This window comes from Ischnura elegans, chromosome 12 (assembly GCF_921293095.1).
Source record: "Ischnura elegans chromosome 12, ioIscEleg1.1, whole genome shotgun sequence".
Classification (NCBI taxonomy): Eukaryota; Metazoa; Arthropoda; class Insecta; order Odonata; family Coenagrionidae; genus Ischnura; species Ischnura elegans.
In genome coordinates, this window is record NC_060257.1 from 93,335,743 (window position 1) to 93,356,968 (window position 21,226).

The window sequence follows — 21,226 nt, forward strand, 5'->3', positions numbered from 1 at the left end:
CTACACCAGCGCCTCTATGTTGGGTAGGCCGTTGGACCACTGGGGCTCCGGAAAAATCGAATCGAAAGAGGTTTTCTATACGATATATCGCAGTTCTGTCGCCCCCTTGCCTGGGGTAAATCACAATTGTCCTGAACTGCAACAAATTCAGGAGAACGATCACTGCTTCCACTTCCACTTTCAAGTTCATCAGAACTGTCACTATCATCACTATAATCAATTCTTGCCGGTCTCTTCTTAGCAAATAATATCACACTTTCATCTGAGTCTGATGTCAGTTCCTCTTCACTCTTGTTTCGACGAGAATGGGCGCTGTCCTCCCTTAGCACAGAGTTGTCGTCACCATCACTTAGCGAATTTATATATTCAACTAGTCGGTCATCATCGACACCAAGCGTAAATTCATTTCTCGACGTTGACGCCATTTACTGAATCAATGGGCTTCTTCAATTTCGAGGAGGCAAAATGCGATTACAAACCCGCTCGTCGCAGAAGAATACTGGCTACGCAAACAGAACTGTGAGCTTTATATAGGTGGGGAAATGTCATTGTGTAGAAGATAGCAAAAGACGGCACACAATGTATTGTTTTATGCTCGCCATCATCATATTTCAATTACTACTGTCTTAGATGCCATGAAAACGAGGTTGGAAATCGGAGTCACATAGTCGACTCAGCGCTCCAGCTGACCGATACACATGCTGCGAGAGATAGCACGGTATCAATTACATAGTATCTTCTCTTCTCTCTTTCGGTGCTAAATATCAAAAACACGATTGAAATGGCATATTGAGTTACAAATGACCTGTTTGGAAGTAACTGAGCAGAGATATAAACCTCGTGTCTTCCTGTAACGATCATATATCGTCGCGATGTGAAAAAGAATGCGACGCGCTTCGCAGGGGAGAACATTTTTCAAATAAGTTAAAAAGAAATAGGTGTTCGCAAAAAATAATACAACTGGTAGAACTACAAAATAGGGTGTATAAGATGGTAGTCAATTGATTTTAGGTGACCAAACAATGTGGCTTATGAAGTACAACATCAAGAAGCTGTTTCGTAAAGACCTAAAATGGTCCTCGGAAATTTCCATCCGTCATATCGTCATATAAATTAAAAAATATGTTGATCGTTGCAATTAACAATTCAAATTATAATGCTGTGGCATTTTTTAGTGTCCCCCCCCCCCAAAAAAATTTCTGGTACCCCCCCCCCCCCCAGAAATTCCTCGAACTTCCTCGAACTTCCTCCGAACTTATCCGCAGAACTTTTCCCGCTAAGGATTTTTCGCGCTAAGGTTTTTCGCGCAAAATCCTGTCTCTGGAAAATCCTGTCTCTGAAAACCCTGCCTCTGGAAACTCAGCCTCTGGAAACAGCCTCGGAAACAGCCTCCGAAACAGCCTCCGAAACAGCCTCCGAAACAGCCTCCGAAACAGCCTCCGAACCAGTCTACCTGCAATGCAAGACTTATATAGGACTACTGCGGAGAAATACTTCTCCTTGGCAAGCAAGGGGAAATCGGTGCTAAGGCCTTAGTATTGTACTTGGAGTGAGAAGTTTTACCATTGTCCTATCAAAACTCTCTCTCCCTCCAACACCTCACCCCAGTATCTCCCTCCCCTCCATGTGTTCCAATGAACTGATTCCTCTGATGTCTCCAACCCAGAAGTTGAGGGGAAAATTCTGGGTGCTGTGCGGTTGTCTCAAAACCAGGGAAGGCTGATTTTGTGGAGCGGCCGTGCTATGCAGAGTGGCGCCGTAGTTGAATTTGCCTGCCTACCCCTCCACTCCCTGGAAGAATCCCTCCCCTCTCATCCTGTCTTGTCCTGCTTAGGCAAGGCTCTTTTTCTGATCGTGACCTGCTGGGAGTCACATGTCTTGTGAGGCATGAGATTTTTTAGAGCAATTTTCTGCTGGTATTTAGCTGGTAATGTTTCCTTTGGGATCATGAATTTACTATCATTGTTTTCTGTAATACTTCTGATTTTTTGAATACTCTACTTTGAATAGATATCGTACGGTAATAACTCGTAAATTGTTTTTGGCTACCTTTTCCCACACAGCACATCGTTGCCAGAGGACGTCCGCTGCGCGTCCGTCGCGTCCTCTCAGTGTCCGCGGATTTTCAAGACAGCCAGAGGACATCCGCCGGCTGTCCTGGCCATCCGTCCGTACACTGTCCTATCTCGGATGTCCAGCGGACGTCCAGCTAGTGTCCCATTACGCAGGGTTTGGGAGTTTTGGTTTCCTCTTAAAACACTCACCTCCTCAAGGAGGAACTCCGAGAGAAAGTCTCGTGATCCTCCTCCGAGTAGGGAGTATAGGAGAAGGGAGAAAGAAAAAAAACTCTCTCGTTTCTGAACCCAGAATACTTCCTCCCGATCGAGGAAGAGGAAATTTTTCGTGGAGGAAGAGATATTTTGAGGATTATTTTAGGTAACCAAATGTAATCCTCTTGTTGGAGTGTGGACTCGGAGGAAATTATAAACTATTTAACGAAAAAAAATTGACATTTTTACCGCTTCTATAGTTTAAGAACAACAAGTGTACGCTATTTTTAAGTTTTATATTGTTTATAACAATTAATTAAGTTTAAACAAAGTTAGCAACAATTTAAGTAACATTTACGAGCGTTAAAAATTTCTACATGCCTCACGGGTTAAACAACAACAATTGAACGAACTTATGACTCTCTACATTATTTATAACAATTTTTAAAGTTTAAATAAATTTAGCAACAATTTTAGAAACTTTCAAAAAATTAAAAATTCCCGCATGTTGTACGGTTGAGAAGCGTTGGATGAACAATAAACCCGTACTTTTCATGATTATAAAAATTACTTAAATTTAAACAAATTTAGCAACTTTTACAAAAATTAACAGGAATAATGGAATTTATCGATTTTTACTGAAATTTTATATTATGTACCAATGTCCTGCGGACGTCGTGTAGCCGTCTCGGGGACATTCCATTCCTACAGGTTAAATGAACTCTTTCAACTTATTGATTAATTAATATTTACTCTCTAGGGATTAAAAAATCTCAGAGGCGATTGATTGGAAAGTATTTTAATGAAACATAACGCTTTAAATTCATTTTAATTTTTAATGGTAAGAATTCTCCTAAAATTATCACGGCATCGATGGCCTCATTCCCAGATTAGAAATTGTAATTGTCCAATTTAAGGATAGGCAAGTAGAAGAAGTAGTAGAAGATAGAAGGTAAGTACTGCCGTACCTTTACTTTATATCGAAATTCTAGTTTTTTTGGTGGCGAACGAATTTTGAATCTACCGCTACTCCGCGATTCAGGAAGGTGTTCTACCATGGTTCTCCACATTCCTCCGTTCCTCCTTTGCAACAGAGGAACCGGAACGGAACACCGGAGACAGCATGGTGGTTTGGCGGTTACAAAGATGCTGCTGCAAGTAAGTTTGATGTGACTTCTAAATAATTTTTTCTTGGCGTTCACTGGCGGCAGTATAGTGTTTCCGCATGCTCCTTATATTTCTTATAACTCAGCCTGTAACATCTCGAGGAAAAATATGGCTCTGCTTGGAACAACATTACCGTCTTGGTAAAACCGTTACTTGGCAACTAAAGGTAGCGTCTTTTTCCGTTGTTCATGGTGAAATGTTCGCTTTTGTTCCTTGTTTACATGATATAATTTAAAGTGGAAGTTCTTGTACTATAGTCTCTGTACGCGAGAACGTATAAGAAATAATGTAAGTGCTTGCGCATAAAATAGAACCTGTTGTTTTGATAGCGTAGGCTACGGCTGAATTTGTTGGAAGTCCCAACGGTCCGTTTGGTTCCGTTCCTAAATCAAATCAAGTAGGGTTCTTGGCAATAAATATAACTAGGAATTGTACTTACGTGTAACCGGGGGATTTTGCAACACGCATGTATGATTAATAGGTTTCACGTAAATTATTAATTCTTTGAAATCGGACTACACCGTGTGATTTCTTTCGATATGTATAGTTACGCACGCATCGAAAAAGAACAATAATGTTATGATGGGATAACCACCAATGTTTAGCCTTTTTACAAAAAGTTTTTATACTCTTTATCTGTTTGATGGAACTAGGTTAATAATTAAAAATTTTAGGTCCTAAATAAATAAATGATCTATTATGTCAGTAAAGATAAGGCTTAGGGACTGAAAAATTACAATGCCGACGTAACTTTTATAGCGTTTATTATATTTTTTCTGCCAAACTTTGCTAACCTAATAAAATATAAACTAATTTAACTACAAACTAAGTAACTGTGCTATTAGTCATCCATGCATTTAATTTAGTGGAAACTATAGGACGACTGTAAGAAACTCGGGATGAATCTAAACAAGGTCTAATTGTAAGTGATATATTGTGTAAACAAACCTTAAGGCTATGTTTTATGGTTCATTTATTTGCTCAAACTGCTGCATGAAATCTTATACCCAGAAAATAGAACTTGTGCATCTTTTCGTACAGCCATCGGTACACATTTTGGTGTAGAGTATCGTGAACCTGATATATTTACCTGGAGGCATTTACTGACTATAGCTTTCATGTAGTGGAGTTGAATAAAAATAGTTCATCTGTATTTTTATTTATTTCCTATCTCTATTTATAAGTTTGTATGTCTCTCTTCTTATAATTGTCTGTATACTTATTTGTCTTCATTCTTTACAGATGTTGCATTTAACCAGGACGATACAGCCACCAATTCTAGTGTGGAAGTTACAGTGAAGAGTTGGCTGGAACATGCTAAAGCGAGGCATGTGAGAGAGGTGTAAGTATTCGTTTGATTATTATATAGGTTTGAGCAAGGAGGAATAATTTTGGTCTGGATACTTTTTTGACAAGTTGCTCCTGTAAAGGGAGCTCATATAAAGTAAATTTAAATAATTATTAAACATCTTGTAATACAAGGTTCACCCTTCCATGCTAAAGGTAGAGAAAATAGTATTGTTATGTATTATTTTCAGGTGCAGATTCCACTACCAAGTAATTCAAACATTTGAAAACAATTTTTGTTCAGCATATGGGAGGTATAATTACCAAAAACGTGGTTGAAAAGGATCTCATGCTCTATAAAAGTTCGATGTATAGCACCTGTAGAACTTAAGAATGGGATAACTTATTCAACAGGGATGGTAGTTGCACAGTACTACAGAAGCTACTATTTTCTAGTAGCTCTAGCTAACTAAGATGTTTTGAAGTAGGTGTTTTTGTAGGAGCTATAGAAATTTCAGTAGCTCACAGCAGGCCTTAGCTGCTATTCCCCTGTTATGTCTCTGTCGAAATGTGAATATTGCCAGTGAGCTAGGTTGTCACTTTTGCCTTGATACCAGACTACATTAGAAGATCTATTTTAATTATTAAGATTGGAAGAATTCGGAGATCTAAATCATGGAATGGCCTTAACTACAGCAAGTTTTTGCTAGTTTTTCAAAGTTTCTATTTTTTTAAGTTGCATCTCGGCCAATGCAGCTAAGTGGTTTGTGTGCCAAATCAGTGTGGCTGTTTTCACACTAATCCCAAGAGATCTAGTTCACTTAAACTTCCTCCTTTAAATTTTCTAGTTTCCTTTACTCCTATATCATATTCAGCTCTTCTGCATTAGTCTTCCTTAGCTCCAGCGTATGTAACACTTTTCTTCACCTCCACAATTCACTCTAGTGTAGTCATAATCTTCAAGGGGAGACCAATTGTTCAGAAATATTATCCTCCATTTGAACGCTTTTTCCAATATCTTTTTCGAGACCTCTACTAAGCTGTCTGGCAAGGATGGATCAAAGAATTTTTTTCTAGATGGTGCACCAGGGTCTAACAGGCAACAGTCTTCTCATATTTGGGATTAAAATCTAGTTCAACAATTGTTCTATGAAAAATGTTCTTAATCATAATATATACATTACTAACACATTAATAATTTTACTCAAAATCTTTTCTTATTTAAGAACAAGAAAAAGTCAAAGAAAAGTTTGTAAAATGTATTCAGCCTGTAATGGACAGGTTTCCTAATTTTGAAACCTTAAGGGCCGGTTTTATAATGTCTGGTTAAACCTCACGTTAATTTAACGTGGAGATAACGGTAACGTGGAGTTTAACGAGAGGTTGGGTTTTATAAAGCAAATCCTACCGCCAGTTGGCTGATGGGAACTTTAACGAGAGGAAAGCGTAGCTACTGTAATTCTCATACCAACAATTGATCGCGAAAAGTGAAACAGACGAATGTCAAAATTGAAAAAAATCGAGTTGGAGAGTGGTGAAAGAATTGTTTACGTTTGTTTTGAAGTGATGGTTAGCTTTGAAAACGAAGATGACGCCAATATTTTCGGTTTCAATCGTTGACGATCTTATGGTCAATCATCAGTGTGTCGTTAAAATAAAAATACTCGCCTCGAATTGTGAATATTTGGCTAGTGAAAGTGTTAATTGTATGAGTCCAGGGGCCTAAGTCCGTAACTTGAATTCTCCTTTCTCCGGAGACTCTGTACTCTCCCGTAGTTTTCTCCCGACTGTAGTCCGTAACTTGGCGGAGAGAACATCAGTTCCTGGCCGCTACCGGAGAAAACTCTAATTCTCGGTATCGGACAGGAACGGCAGGTAGGTATGAAAAATATTGAATCCGAAGCCGGCGATACCGTGAAGAACCAATAGAAAAGCTTTGTTTCAAATAAAAAAACGAGAGGGAAATCAAACGATTCTCACCTGTAATAAGGGCTACTCGTTCATCATTAAAGTTAAACTTTCAAATAAAAGAAATTGATGCATCGAAATTATAATTGATAGTGGATAAATCGATTTAAATCCATCGCAGATATATTTGTTCATTAGTACACACAAAAGAGTATATTATACCATTGAAAAAGGAGAGACTAATGCGTAACACCAAAGCATTTTTATGTTTTAGATGTAGGTAATCTTGTATACAAACGGCCGCTGTATTCATTGATGATATATATGGCATATTTTTTTGCACTTCGGATGCTTACTTTCATTGGTGAATGCATGATGAGTATGGAAAAACATAACTATCAACGTCAGTATTACATGCATTTATCCTCGAAAAGCTGAAATACACAATGTGGGAGTGGAAAAAGAAAATTGAAAAACTTTACTATGCAGAAAAGAATCGTAAAGAAAATAACGTTAAGATAAATGTGTGAATGGTACATATTTATTCTTGCAAATACCTACGTGCCAGCAATTAGTAACATATGTTACAATCTCCCAAAATGTTATAGTTTAGGAAACACAACAACCTGCCTCGCTACTTTTAAAAATTTCAAAGACTGACAGCGTAGAATAGCGAAAACATGGGGAAAATGGTTTACTTGAGGTATATATAGAGAAAACAAAGCAAAATTACCCTTACTTGTACATATTTATTGCTCATCATATCACATACAGCACTACAACGCACACATTTCTATCTTTTTAATACTTATAATCATTATATTCGGAATCAACTGTTTCAATAAATATCTTGGCTCAAATAAATATAAAACACCATTATGTAACACTAATGAAACATGATAATCGGTTTTCCAATCACTTTGCACACACTAAAAGAATTTGCACTCCTTGAAGTTCGAAAGGATTCTTTACACCTCACTTCCTACTCATCACTAACGACTTAGAATCAGATTACGTTATTTCACATTAACATTGCGAAGACAATTAAATGAATAGGTTGAAACAAATTGCTAAACCAGTTATTGTAACACCAACAAACTTCGAATTTCACTATCACTCTCACCGTAACATGACCAAAACAAACAACAACACAACGAAATGCGTGAAATGTAAACATTGCCAAAACCACACATCTCACAACGGGAATTGGAAATAGATGCAATACGTAATAAAATCAAACAGAACTTAGAAGCGAACAAACGAATGAAAATTAACAGGCGTTCGATGTATCCCTAAAGTAAGACTAGTTCAAATATGAAACATATCCTCTTCGCAATACATAGTTAGATACCTTTCATCGTAATGTATACAGTTGATTCGTAGCCTAAATTATATACGTGCGAAATAATTTCGTCGAAGATGTTACATTCACAACACACTTCACTCTTTACTTCATCGTCTATGTGCAATCAATTCACTAAGGGGTACACTAAGGACACAAATTTTGTTCACTTATACTAGAGGCACAATGAAAGTTCACTGCACGTAGTTTCCTTGCAAATGCAGCCATACAAAAATTTCTATTCTTGTCACAAATTACACTACATAAGTTGCCTGCCTAACTTGAAGAATGCATTTTCGTGTTCTATTTTGTCACAAATACGTAAAAAACCATATTAGAATACAATTAGAACTGCAGTACGATCGCCCACAACGGTCCGCCATTGGTATTTTCCTCGTTTCTCCTATGGAGAAAATGAATCGCCGGGTCCCGGGCGGGTGACTCCCAAGCTCCCGTCCAGGGCGCGTCAGAGTCTCCAAATCGCGTTACGGACTTCAGTCGGGAGAAAGATACTCTCCAGGAGAGTCAGAGTCTCCGTTACTGGGAGAAAGTTTTCTCCGTTACCGTTACAGACTTCAGTTGGATGAAACTGGAGCTTCACGAGTCTCTTTTCTCCCAACTCGGGAGAAAACGAAGTTACAGACTTAGGCCCCTGCTATTCGTGTAAACCATAAATTACACGGAGATAATGAATGACTATTTGTGAATGGATTGAATCAAGGTGGAGTCCCTTTGCAAGAAATAGTGGTAAATTAACCTTGTTTGTGCTTATTACACGAGAACGAAGATTCTCATTTGTATTGTGAAACCAATCGAAATGGTTTTCTATTGAGTAGGCCACCGGTAGGAGCGATTTTAGGAACGTTTTGAGGCTACAATGTAAACATAATGGCGATAAATTTTAATCATACTTTTGCAGTAAGATATATCTTCTTAGCGTTAGGATGGCCCCTACGCTAATTTATCATCATCTCTGCGTTCCCTACGGAATTAGGAACAACTTGTTAGTTGTGAATAATCAAAGCCTTTCCCGTTTTCAAAGTACTCACCATGGCCATAATTTAAATAACAAAATTTATAACCAACCACCGTCTAATAGAAAAATTCATCAGTGTTCATTAAAACGATAACGCTCCTGTCACAATGATGTCATTGTTATGATTAATTCATGGTGATTCCTTTGATGATTTTTGTGTTTTTATAGAAGCATTTTCAGTTTTATAAAAATGTTCACAATAAGGAGGTATATTCATCCATGTGCCACTCGTGTAACAGACACGAAAATATTTGAGCCATATAATTGTTAGCTAGCAGCAGATATTTCATAACTTTAAATTATCTCATCTTATTTATGACTATATATATATATACTGTTGAGAAGCAATATGTTTCATGAAATCCATAATCTCTGGCATATAAATTTTCAATAAGGGACAGAACTAAGTTTAAATTTCTTCATTAGAGAGATCAAAACCTATTGCATGACACCAAGTAGCCCTTACCATTGAAGTATAAAGTTAAACATACTTTGATACTGGCTGTCAATACTGTAGTTGATACTGTAATAGGGATGACTGTGAGTCTTTATGGTAATGCCATTGAGAATGTACTCATTGCCAACATAAAATATAATGGATGTTCAGAAATCACTGATTATGAACATAGCTTCACAGTCTAAAATTAGAATTAGAGAAGAATGAATAAAGTTTGAATAACTTATGCATAACCCTACCACAGTTACTTCAAGGGCTCATGCCATCCAATTATTGAATAAATGTACACTTTGCAGCAAACCTTTCATACTTTACAAGTAGGCTGCATGTTGTTATGACAATATGCATCTGTAACAAAATATTACAACTCTTTTTGGCTCATAGCTTGGCTCATTTCTTTATGTAAATTTTATTTTTGCAAACCTTGTGTAAGAATAAGTTTTAAGTGCTAACGTTACAAACTTCATATCTAATCAACAGCAAAGGCTTGTGTTGTATTTAAGATTCAAGGGAAAGAGATGGGGTGCAAAGATATTAAAGTTTCTGGGTTCAATTTATAAAAAATCTGTCAAAAAAATATCTAATCAGAATGAAAGCATTAATTTTCAACTCTCAGTGGTGTTTATGAATACTATACTATATATGTGATAGATATTTTCTTTTATTCTCAGCCCACAAAATATGAAGCTTTCATTGAACATGTTTTAAATATTTAGCAGATTACTAAATTATACAAAGACAGTAGTGGATCCAGGATAGGGACAAGGGGGTGGGCTAGGTGAGGTTAAAATTCCAGCTGTAGTGGGAGTCGGAAATAAACCACCATTCTATCTAGTGTAAAGTGGATACCCAAGGGGAGTAAATTGGATACCCTCCTTAGCCCCCCCCCCCTCCATGGATCCGTCACGGTACAAAGATACAGTTATTTATACAGCATTTAAAGAATTTATTTGTATCAAATGCAAAGCATAAGGACTCCATCATGATGACTCCTTCATTGCAACTGTCTTTATTGGGATAGGAGTTTTCAATAGAATTATGTTGTTACATGTAGTCACAGTAAGTAATTTTTTTTACTACCTACTTCTGGGGTAATCCTTTTGAATGCTGTACCAAGTCATCTCTGAATGCACCACACTGACATCACTCACTTATAATTAATGTATGTGCTTCCACTATCATAAATGCAATAGTATGACTTCCTCACAGAATTTTACCGTACCATGTTCTATTTATGAAGTGATCATAGAAGCAATTTCCCTTACATCCACTCCACTTCCATAAATCTATTAAGAAAATTTGCCTATGTGACATGAACATAGACTGTTTCTCATTATATACGTTGCAGCTATGCATGTTAAAATATATCTTTAGTGATGCAGATCGCAGCGAGACAGATGAGACAGAGATAATCCTTGGAATAAATAAAAAGAGGAGAATTAAAGGGAAAATCACAGGACCAAAGTGCAAATAGAAGTCTGGTTAAGATATATGGAGTAAGGTTTGCTATGGAACTGGTATTTTTGACCCAGAAGGAGGATAAGAATGTATAGATACAGGAATGTATAGATAAGATTGACAGAGGAAAAGGAAGTAGGAAGTGCTAGACGAGATAAATGAGGCAAGGGAATTAATGCAGGAGATGAATGTGAAGTGTTCATCAAGCTTGAAATGCTGACAACAGGGATTAAGGTAAGGATTTTGAGTAACAAGCAAGGGCAGGGAGACAATGGTTCTGGAATAAATGGAATAACCATGTATGTTACTAAGAAATATGTCAACCTTAATGAGTAAATCACTTATAACAGTAAGGAATGGAATGAGATATCAAGTCATGCATGATTATAAGTGTTGATGATGTTATACCTAATCGATTTTTTGAACGTATGTACTCATTAGTGACAGTTCAATGGATGGAGCATGAAAAAATTAATAAAAGCTACGTATGGGATTGAAATCCCAAGAAACTAACGAGTGTACCAGATATGTGATGTAAATTGGCTGTTATAGGAATATGTCTTCACTTATCCTTTGAAGACTTATTAAACATATTAGTTAGTTAAACGTCGACAAGTAGTAGTAAGGGTTAATATTTTAGGAAGAAACCATACCAAGGATCCCACTTAAGACTTTGATAGAGTCATTAGTAAAATTAGACATTGCAATACTTCCACTGATTTTATTATAATAAAAATCAGTGGAAATACTGCAATGTTTTATTTTACTAATATGAAGAACTTCCACCCTATCTCGCTCAATATCATACAAGGTACTTTGAAAGAGCTTATCGATGAAAAAATTTCAGTGGCCACTGATAAGCATAGAAAATAATGAATGGAATGGTGGTGAATGCAGTCATTTCCTGTAAATTCATCCTCATGAGCAAATACATATGTACACAGACAACAGCTTTCCCCAATAGCCCACGTAAGACACTGCCTCCAAAAGGCGCCTTAAAGGTGCCTTTTTTAAGGCAAGGCACTGCCTTCAAAAGGCACACACAAGGCGCCTATAAGGTGCCTATCATCTTCTAGCTTAAATGCGCCTTTTAGGCGCCTTGGAAAGGCACCTCAAAAAGGCTACTTGAAGGCACATATAAAATTTTACGTTTACTATGCCTATAAAGGTTGTACAATGGAATTGCATTTATGAACCAATTTCCAGTACAAATATCGGCTACCCCAGTAACAATTTTTTCAATTTATATAAATACAGGGTTCTCAAGCATAACTTAAAAAAATAATATTACCTGCTTTCACACTTAGGATATTAATGCAGCAAAATATAAAAAATGACAAACTCAATTATCAGGACATATCAGCTACACTAGTTGCAATTCCAAAGTGTGAGTATTTTTTCAAGGACTCATTCCCAATAAAAATTAAATAAGAAAATGTTTTCTTTCATTCAAAAATCTATTTTCCCCAAAGGACATGCCTGAAAAATTAATTAATCGGGTAATTTCACTGATGCTAGCTCTCAATCTTGCTCCCTGGTGGAGCACTTACCCCTTCATTGACCCCTTGACTCTGAAACAATTATGCAATATATCACCATTATATCTACTATAATATGGTTCTATATGCAGTCACAGACATAAGCAAATTAAAAAATTATCCAAATAACAAATTGCATTTATTCAAGACAAGATTTCTTTGGACATTGATTTCTCAGCCATTTCCCAATTGCATTTACAAACAGCTTCTTTATCGATTGTAGCAAAGTGAAAATCTTGAAAATATCTGCACCATGCACCTAGGGGATAAAGAATGAAATTTCTAAATAACAACTTTGAATGTTTATTTCAAAAATTAACATGAAACTTCAATAGTGAATATGAAAATTAAAAAACTAGCCCAAGTAGTATTAAATAGAAAGACTTACCTTAAATGAAATTTAAAGTTTCTGTAGATTTCAAGCCTTTTTATTTGCCCTTTTGTTGACTGAATGTTTATTAACAGAAAGTCTTACAGTGAACACTTTCCTCGCTAGGGACGAACACATTTCACTGCAGTTGTCACCTCCAACTCTGCTGAAATGATCCACCTGCATTGAAAATACATACCAGCATTTGACATTAATAAATAGGAATAGAGGGCACAGTTAAACACCATTAAAACTGTTTTTATTGCTTATCCATCCTTTTTGACATGTTATTTAGTAATCTGGATTTTTAAGGTTAGGCAAAAACGTGCCATTATAATTGCCTTAAACAACCTTAAAATGAGTGAATTTGAGCCATGGGACTGTTGATAACCAGTCAAATATTTGGTTGAATTAAGTTTAAAGATTGACTGATTAAAAATACCTCATTCATTGATGATGTACTCCAATATTGAACTGAAAAATTCGCATACATAACATGCAAATACGTCAATGAATCTCTATTTTAGTTAAACCCTCTTCCTAGCTGTTTTAACAGACTATATTGCTATTTTCATTATCTATTTGACACCCTGTGAAGATTATTTAGCCAATAACTTAAAAATCATAATAGTGGAACAAGTTTGGCTGTGGGATGGGGGTTACAATGGTTTTCTAGTTCAGAAATCATGCTTGGATCTTTAGGCATAGGAAAAATAGCCATGTGGCAAAACATGCATAGGCCATTTAAGTCGAATTGTCCCTTGGTACACATGGAATGCAAAAGCAACGCTCAAAGGTCGTTTTACAGAAAGAATGGGCAAGGCTACGCCTATGAAGTGGGCTGATTTCTGAAAGCCAGTACAGTAAAAGAAAGACAGTACTTGCAACATAGCATTAGGTGGCTGACATAAGTTCCCTATTAAAGTATTAACTGACCGGTATCTTCATCACTTTCCTCGTTATCTCTTCCAGGGATAGCATGGTCCTTTTTCACCTCCTCGGGTTCTTCATGCTCCTGCAGGACCTCGAGAAATTTTCTTTTCCTAATTAGGGGGCGATCTGGAGAGGCTGCGATGTCATAATGCTGGCATTATAGTATATGAGTTCCCTTTATTCTCAAAGGGCCACGCATCATTTTCCAAGTTTATGTAGTTTTCTGCATCCTCTTCCAACTGAAAGGCATTTGTGAAAAATGAACACAAGCACAAATGGATACCTAAATGATAATGATCGGAGAGAGTTAAATTGATGGCTCTGTTTTGAACACCTTATTAATTACCATGATTATTCGACATATTCCCAATGGTTATTCATTTTCAATAAAAACCCTTCACACACGAGCTAATTGAGAATGAGACTAATGCTTTAATGTCATAAAGAACTACTATCAAAGTGGACTCTACAGCGAGAACCCTGATATTTCCACTTAGTCGGTCTGACTGGATTGTATTTTTAGTAGGCCAGCGAAAGCAAAGATCATGCCAAATTGTAATTACACTGATAATATAATTATGAATAACCTTATATAATTATAAGAATGTAATTAGAGGCTCTTTGGCCATACATAGTATATACTACACAATCGTATTAGAACACAAGGGTACATTCAAAGTTCGGTGATTTACAAAAAAATATTCCATTTACTTACATGTATACATGATCAGCACCGCAGAGATGGGTTGATGCTGACAGAAGCATCTCCTTATATGTCTTCGTCCCACTAAGAGCCACTGTTTCAGGGAATTCTGTTCACAGAAACCTGTTCCGACGTAGATTTTATTACTTGTGCAGGAAACAATATTCTTCATATCCCTTTTCGCCAGATTTCACTTCGAAATACGGATTATTTTCCTCTTCTACAGCGTACTTCAACGTAAATTTGCTAGCATAACAAGTTTTTATAGCACAGCTAAACTCGCTAAGTCACTAAATAGAGCAGCTTCGGAAGTTACGGAAGTAAACACAAGTAAACAAAAGAGTAGCAATGGCCGTTTGGGTACTCAAGATGGCCGCCGGTCGTTTTGGCGCTGGTTTCAAAGTACGATTTTAAATCCGAAATATTAAAATAAGTTCGTAGTGGGCAAATATTTGTAACTTGAGTTTTTTATATGCCAAATATATATTTTCCGTAGATATGAAAAGTTGTGCAAATACTTTCTTGTCCTGGTTTGCACAAATTTTTGCCTAAAATAATTTGTTGGATTTACTGTGGTGGATCACATATGAAGAGAATTACGTCAAACGCGATTATATTGATGGATGCTGATTAAGTGTATATTATTAACACCTTATAACCAAGCTTCCAGTTTTATTGTGATAATGGAAGTAACTGTTTTAGTACAGATTTTAAACGGACCCTTACACATAAACTTTTGTATATAGTATTCACTTGTGTAAATTGTATACCGTGTACACAATGTATATGTTGCTATACAGGCTCTAAAAATTTATATAAAATGTTTACATTGTATATATAATGCACAATTTTTATACAGGCAATACAACTGCACACAAATTTGCGCAAAATGTGTACGTTGTACGCATTCTGTATGGAAATTGTGTACTTTCTGTAGAATTTACATATTTTATACGTTCTATACAACTATATACATGTGTATATAAAACGTGTACATTTTTATACCCTGTATAGAAACTATGTACAAATTTTTCATTGGGGTGCCTGCTAAAGGCAACTGAAAGGCGCCTTTAAAGCGCCTTGAAAAAGGCATAAGGCACTAGCGCCTCCTATAGGCACCTAAAAGGCATCCTAAAGGCGCCTTTTGGAGGCAGTGTCTTACGTGGGAGCAAGCAAGAGTAGCCCAGCTGGCTCAATATTGTAAGAAATACAACTGACTCTGATTGTTTCAAACATTCCCTTAGCAGACAATGCTTAAGAACCGTAAAATAATATTTATTTGATTGATCTGGCTTTGATATCATATATTCCATATTTTCCATGAGTCTTCAGGTACAAGGGTCCAAATTCTCTTGAATTAAGGCTCAAATGTATGGAATAAAATTAAACTTTTTCAGGATAAGTATCGAATTGTTTATTTTCACCATATTAAAACATTCAAGCCTGAAATAAGATAAGTATTGGTAACCAAATTGGCACTCTTATATTTTAACATGAGATATCTAGATGGGCACCACTGATTCTATGGCTCTGAAGCTAATTTTGATGGCAGATGCACCACTGATTCTATAGCTCTGCAGCTACTTTCGATGGTAGATAATTTGCTAGGAGGTTTTAATAGTACATAACCTGTGTTTGGCTACGAACAGCACTTAGGCAATAAAGTCGCAATTTTTTCCGTTGAAGGCTACACATTAGAACGATCAGAGAAGAGAAGACTTTCCTTGCTTAAGGTGCCTTTCCAAATCTTTTTCTATCAAAAGGATACGAGGTCATTACTTTAGTCACAAAACGTACAATAATTAGTAAACTTCCACACTCCAAAGGCTCATTCGCCTTACAAATTCATTGATATATCATACCATCTTATGAGCAAATCAGTCATTCTTACTTTTTTACCCACACGAGCTGTATTGGTTGTATCAATTTGCCTTTCTCAGCTTCCAAAGAAAACTCAAACAGTATCTTGTATACATTACGTACGAAACGTGCTAAATACTTTCTTTTTCACGCAATATTTCACTTGCCTCACTTATTCCTATATATTTATCTCCAAGAAATACCAAGCCGTACACCAAATATTGTTAATGGACTTACCTACAATTTTTATAGTAGTACTTTGACAAACATCCTTTGGAAAAGGAAATACGAAAATACTTTCACCTCATAACATATATCCTCAGAAGTAATTATGAATTCTATAGTGACATCACATGCTAGTAAATCAGAATGCAATCAGTAAATACGATCCTTTTCTCTCTTTCGATTGCCAAATACGAACCCTGTAAACACAATGAGTTGCAGCAACGTTGCAGTCAGGTTGCACGAGGTTGCAGAGGTTGCAGGGCTGTTGAGGTCTCTTTGCAACGTCCTGGCAACGTTGCAGACAGGTTGCACGAGGTTGCAGAGCTACTTAGGTCTCTTTGCAACGTTGCAGACAGGTTGCTTTGCAACGTCCTTACAACAATTTTCCCTCATTCATTAAAATATGAAAATATTGAGCTAAAAGAATAGGTACCCACACAGCAGAGGATATTCCTGGAATATCCTATTTTGATCCCTTATATTCCTATTTCGTCCCAGAGACATTGCGAACCATTGTGGGATATTCGCGGTATATATTTTGACATTAGGCTTTTGTGTATGTAATAACTGAGTCACAGTTGTTACAGTGTGTTTCATCATTTCTTTTCGGAACACCCAAGAACGCCGTCCACCTGGGGTGCTACGAAATGCAGATTAATTAAAAAATCAATCAATTCCCTTAAGATGTAAAAAAAATCCTGCCATGATAAGTTTTCCTCGTTTCATAAAGAAGAATGTTCTTCGAAATGTGATTTCACTCGTGCTTTTTAATCTACTAAGGTGATGATACAAAAAAGATATATTTCCCAGTGGGATTTATTCCTCAAGTCATAAGGCGAAACTTAATTTTTCGCCTACCAAGATTTAGACTCCCGCCCGCGATGTCGAGCTATCGATTGTGGATACCATCGATGGTCGATTCCACCAATAGTCGATTTCCATCGAGAGAAAAACAACATGCCAACAGCCATGGCCGTTTGATGGCCGTTGTCGTATTCATGTGCACATTAATAATGTTACGTGAACTGTGTTGTGTTCTTCGTGAGCGGAATTGATCCTGCCGAAGCATATCAGCCTCTTAAGTTCTTCTTTTACTTGTTTCACCAGCACCTAGGCAATCATATACTGTTACTACGTAATTTTGTAGTGTTATGTTTGCGAAACTTCTCCAACAAAAGTTTATCAACCGCTGAAGTTCTACTTTTGCTTCCTTCATCAGAATCTGGGTAAGTAGAAGTGTTGCTTATTGCAACATTTTTTATTTTAAATGAAGCATATTCTTAATATTTTCAACCTTCTCACACTTCCTGAGACAGCTCAGTCAATCCATCTTCTGTGGATTGAAAAACATTGCATATGCATAAACTTAAATTTATTTTAATGCTTGACGCATTGCATCACCGTAGTGTGGGAGGATTATGAAGAAAAACTTCTCGGCTTTACTATTTATTGAGTCATTTAAAGTTATTTACATTTTTTATAGTGTTTATTTTTCATTTAGGTGTAGTGGGTTTAAGTGTAGCTTCATGTCAAAAACATCTTCATGATGATGTAAAAAGTTTTGGATCAAAGTTCCAATCAGGTAATTGTTATTAAAAGAAAACATTTCAATCAATTTTGTGTCTTATTTTTGATAATTTTTTGTAGTTAAAGATGTCACTGTGATTTTGTTAAAGAGGGGATAAGTAATGGGATTTGATTTGTTGGAGGCAAGTCTATTTGTGCACATTACTCAGGGATAAAACCATTGGGCCATAATGATAAAGTGAATATCAGTTTATCTGTGGTAATATTATTAATACCCAGCCCAGTATAGGAAATGGTTTCGATTCATCTTCCTTTATGTTTGCTTGAAGCACTTTTCAATAGAGTGATCAAAGACTTTGAGATGCGTTGGCTCCCTAATATTGTTTTCTTCTAAGCAAGCAGACTGTTTGATCTTGATTCCAATTATGCAGGGTATCCCATTTATCTTGACCACCCGAAATAACTTTTTGTTCAGATGGAAGTTCAAAAATGTGTCAAGCAAATGTTCATAAGCCCTCAGGGGGACATTAATCAGCATGACTGCCTTCCTTGTATCTTTGTTTCTACAAAGATTTGAAGAGTGGTATGTCTTTTTTAAATGACACCCTATATTTTTTATGAATGACTGGTGGAGTAGTTCCAATACCCGCCTTCCTGCACTAAGTGCTATTGAGTCAGACATTTTTCATAGCACTGTGTTTATGTTAATGGTCCACTGTGCTACATTTTTGAATAAGTCTTTAGGAGAGGAAATGAACTGCCAAATAAAAAATATAGGGTGCCATTTTAAAAAGACATACCGCTGTTCATATCTTTGTAAATAATAAAGCTACAAGGAAGTCAATCATGCTAATTAATGTCCCCCTGACGGCTAATGAACATTTGCTTGACACATTTTTGAATTTCCATCTGGACAAAAAGTTATTTCGGGTGATCAAGATAAATGGGACACCCAGTATTCTTCATGTAAAATTGTCATAGTGGATGTGTACAGCCTTTGGTTCAATGAATTATCCCTAATATAATAATTTTTATTTCAGATTGATTTTTTGAAAAGAGTTGGGGGTTCTACTCCACCAGATGCAACAAGGCGTGGGTTGAGAGCATCATTCTTAGATGATATTGCAAAATATTATTTATTGGAAGGCCTTAAAGGGAACATAAAGTTTGGACAGACACACATTCATTTGGCTCTAAGCTGTAAGTAAAGTTTTCAAATTTCTATTAATTAAATACTTCAATGAGACCAACATATGTCAGTAGCTTAGGTATTTTCCTTGAGAGCTATCAGCAATCCATCCTTGCATTTTGTTGAAATTCTTGCAAGGACATTACTTTTGTTATTTTGTGCTGTCCAGCGCCCAGAATTGAATTATGCTCTCTAGTCTCTTGGGTTGTATTCAAAGTTAGTACTCTCCCTTTCAATACAACCCTAGCATTCGATTATTTTTATTACCATTCCTATGATTTTCAAGATTGGCTGTTCTAAAAAATATCATGAGATAATTTCTGTTTTCTTTGAATGACATTCAATTATTGTTGTGCTTGCTTATTTCATTAACATTTGGACTAAACTTTTATTTCTCTAAAGTAAAGAAACCACTCTCCAGCCTTAAATTTATCAGGTGGATTTTGTGGGAAAATTAACTGCTTACGCCTTAATTATCGAGGTCATTTCAAGATCTCATGTAATGACAGTAATGATAATAGAATCGCTCAAGAAAATGACTAAGTATATGCAGCCAAGCTCGTGTCTCAAACCCTTGTTTGTCATTTCATATGAAGTAATTTGCCAACTCTTGCCTCATAGAAAGTCCAAATTTGTGGGCTCTGACCTAGGTGGCAAGTGCAATACTAATCCTGCTGATTTCATCAGCTGACCATCACATCTTATTGGTTATGTGCATCTATTTAAAAATGGCCCTATAAAAACTACTGTCTTAATTATATTATAGTCAATTTACTTCTCACCTTTATAATAAGATGAAAAGTACATTATACATATTTTTTAGTAATGTAAACTTCTTCTGGTCCCATAGTTATTTCTGAAGACCTTCTTCAGTATTTAAAGAGAATTGAGAAGACGCAGCTGGAAATTTTAAAGGAAATTCGGGCTTTGAAAAGAGCTAAGTCGAACTGCCAGATGCCAGATGAAAGTGACAACGACTTATTATTGACCTGGAAATTCCCCATGGATACAATGGAAGAATTTGATGCCCTGGAGGTGGAACTCCTCAAAAAGCCATTCCACGCAGCTCTGGTAAAATAATACTTTTGAGTGTCATTTGTTTGATGGGCTTTTATAAGTAGCTATTTGTGAGTTTTTTTGTGTTGTAAAAATTCCTCTGATTTTTCAGACTGTAGAGTTATGCAGACGAGGTCGGAATAACATTACTGAGGGTGTTTTCGGCATGTTATACCACCTATTTACCAATAACCTTGGTCGGAGATTTTCATTTTTCGGCCATTCCAAAATGAACACTAAAAAAATCCAGTTCTGTGCCACCAGAACGTGTGCCTGTATTATTGGTATGTTGTGCTTATAAAATTATTTCAAAATGGGAACTGTTCAATAAAACTACTTGTGTCTAAAATCCTTACTAAAATTTAATTTCAGATGCTTTCCGTTGCAAGCCCACATTAAAGGAATATGGCCATAAGCACATAAAGGAGAAGGCAATTGACTGGTTCAGGCACGCTGAGTCAAGGCATCAGGGGGTGGAGGAAAGGAAAACAAATTGTAAATAAGGAATAATAAAAAAATTTCCTTTGAAACGACACAATTTAAAGTATTATTTATTAAAGGTTGCATCACGTTACGCTTCTGGTGGCGAAGATTTGTGAAAATGTAGTAAGGATTAAATTTTGGCAGTAAATTGGTTGACGTGAGACGTAGCTGCAACGTTGTGGCAACCTATATGGTTTACAGAAGGTTGCAGGCAGGTTGCAATCATGTTACGTGTCACGTTGCAAAGATGTTGTGAAGACGTTGTGAAAACGTAGTACGGAGGACGTTTGGCAGTAAATAAGACGTTGTCACAACGTTGCATGGAACTCCCAGTTGGTTGCCGTGAGACGTTGCTGCAACGTTGTGGCAACCATTATGGTTTACAGGGAAACTTGGCTGTTCTTCTAATTCAAACTG

At 36.5% G+C, this 21,226-nt stretch overlaps 1 long non-coding RNA gene across 1 annotated transcript; it reads right to left on the reverse strand.

The window, feature by feature from the left end:
- Positions 1–12,585: 12,585 nt before the first annotated feature.
- Positions 12,586–15,135, reverse strand: LOC124169129. The gene is made up of 4 exons (XR_006867034.1): positions 14,482–15,135; positions 13,770–14,005; positions 12,852–13,013; positions 12,586–12,722 (listed from the first exon to the last, which is right to left on the reverse strand). It is a non-coding gene; the product is annotated as an uncharacterized LOC124169129 (long non-coding RNA).
- Positions 15,136–21,226: the final 6,091 nt, after the last annotated feature.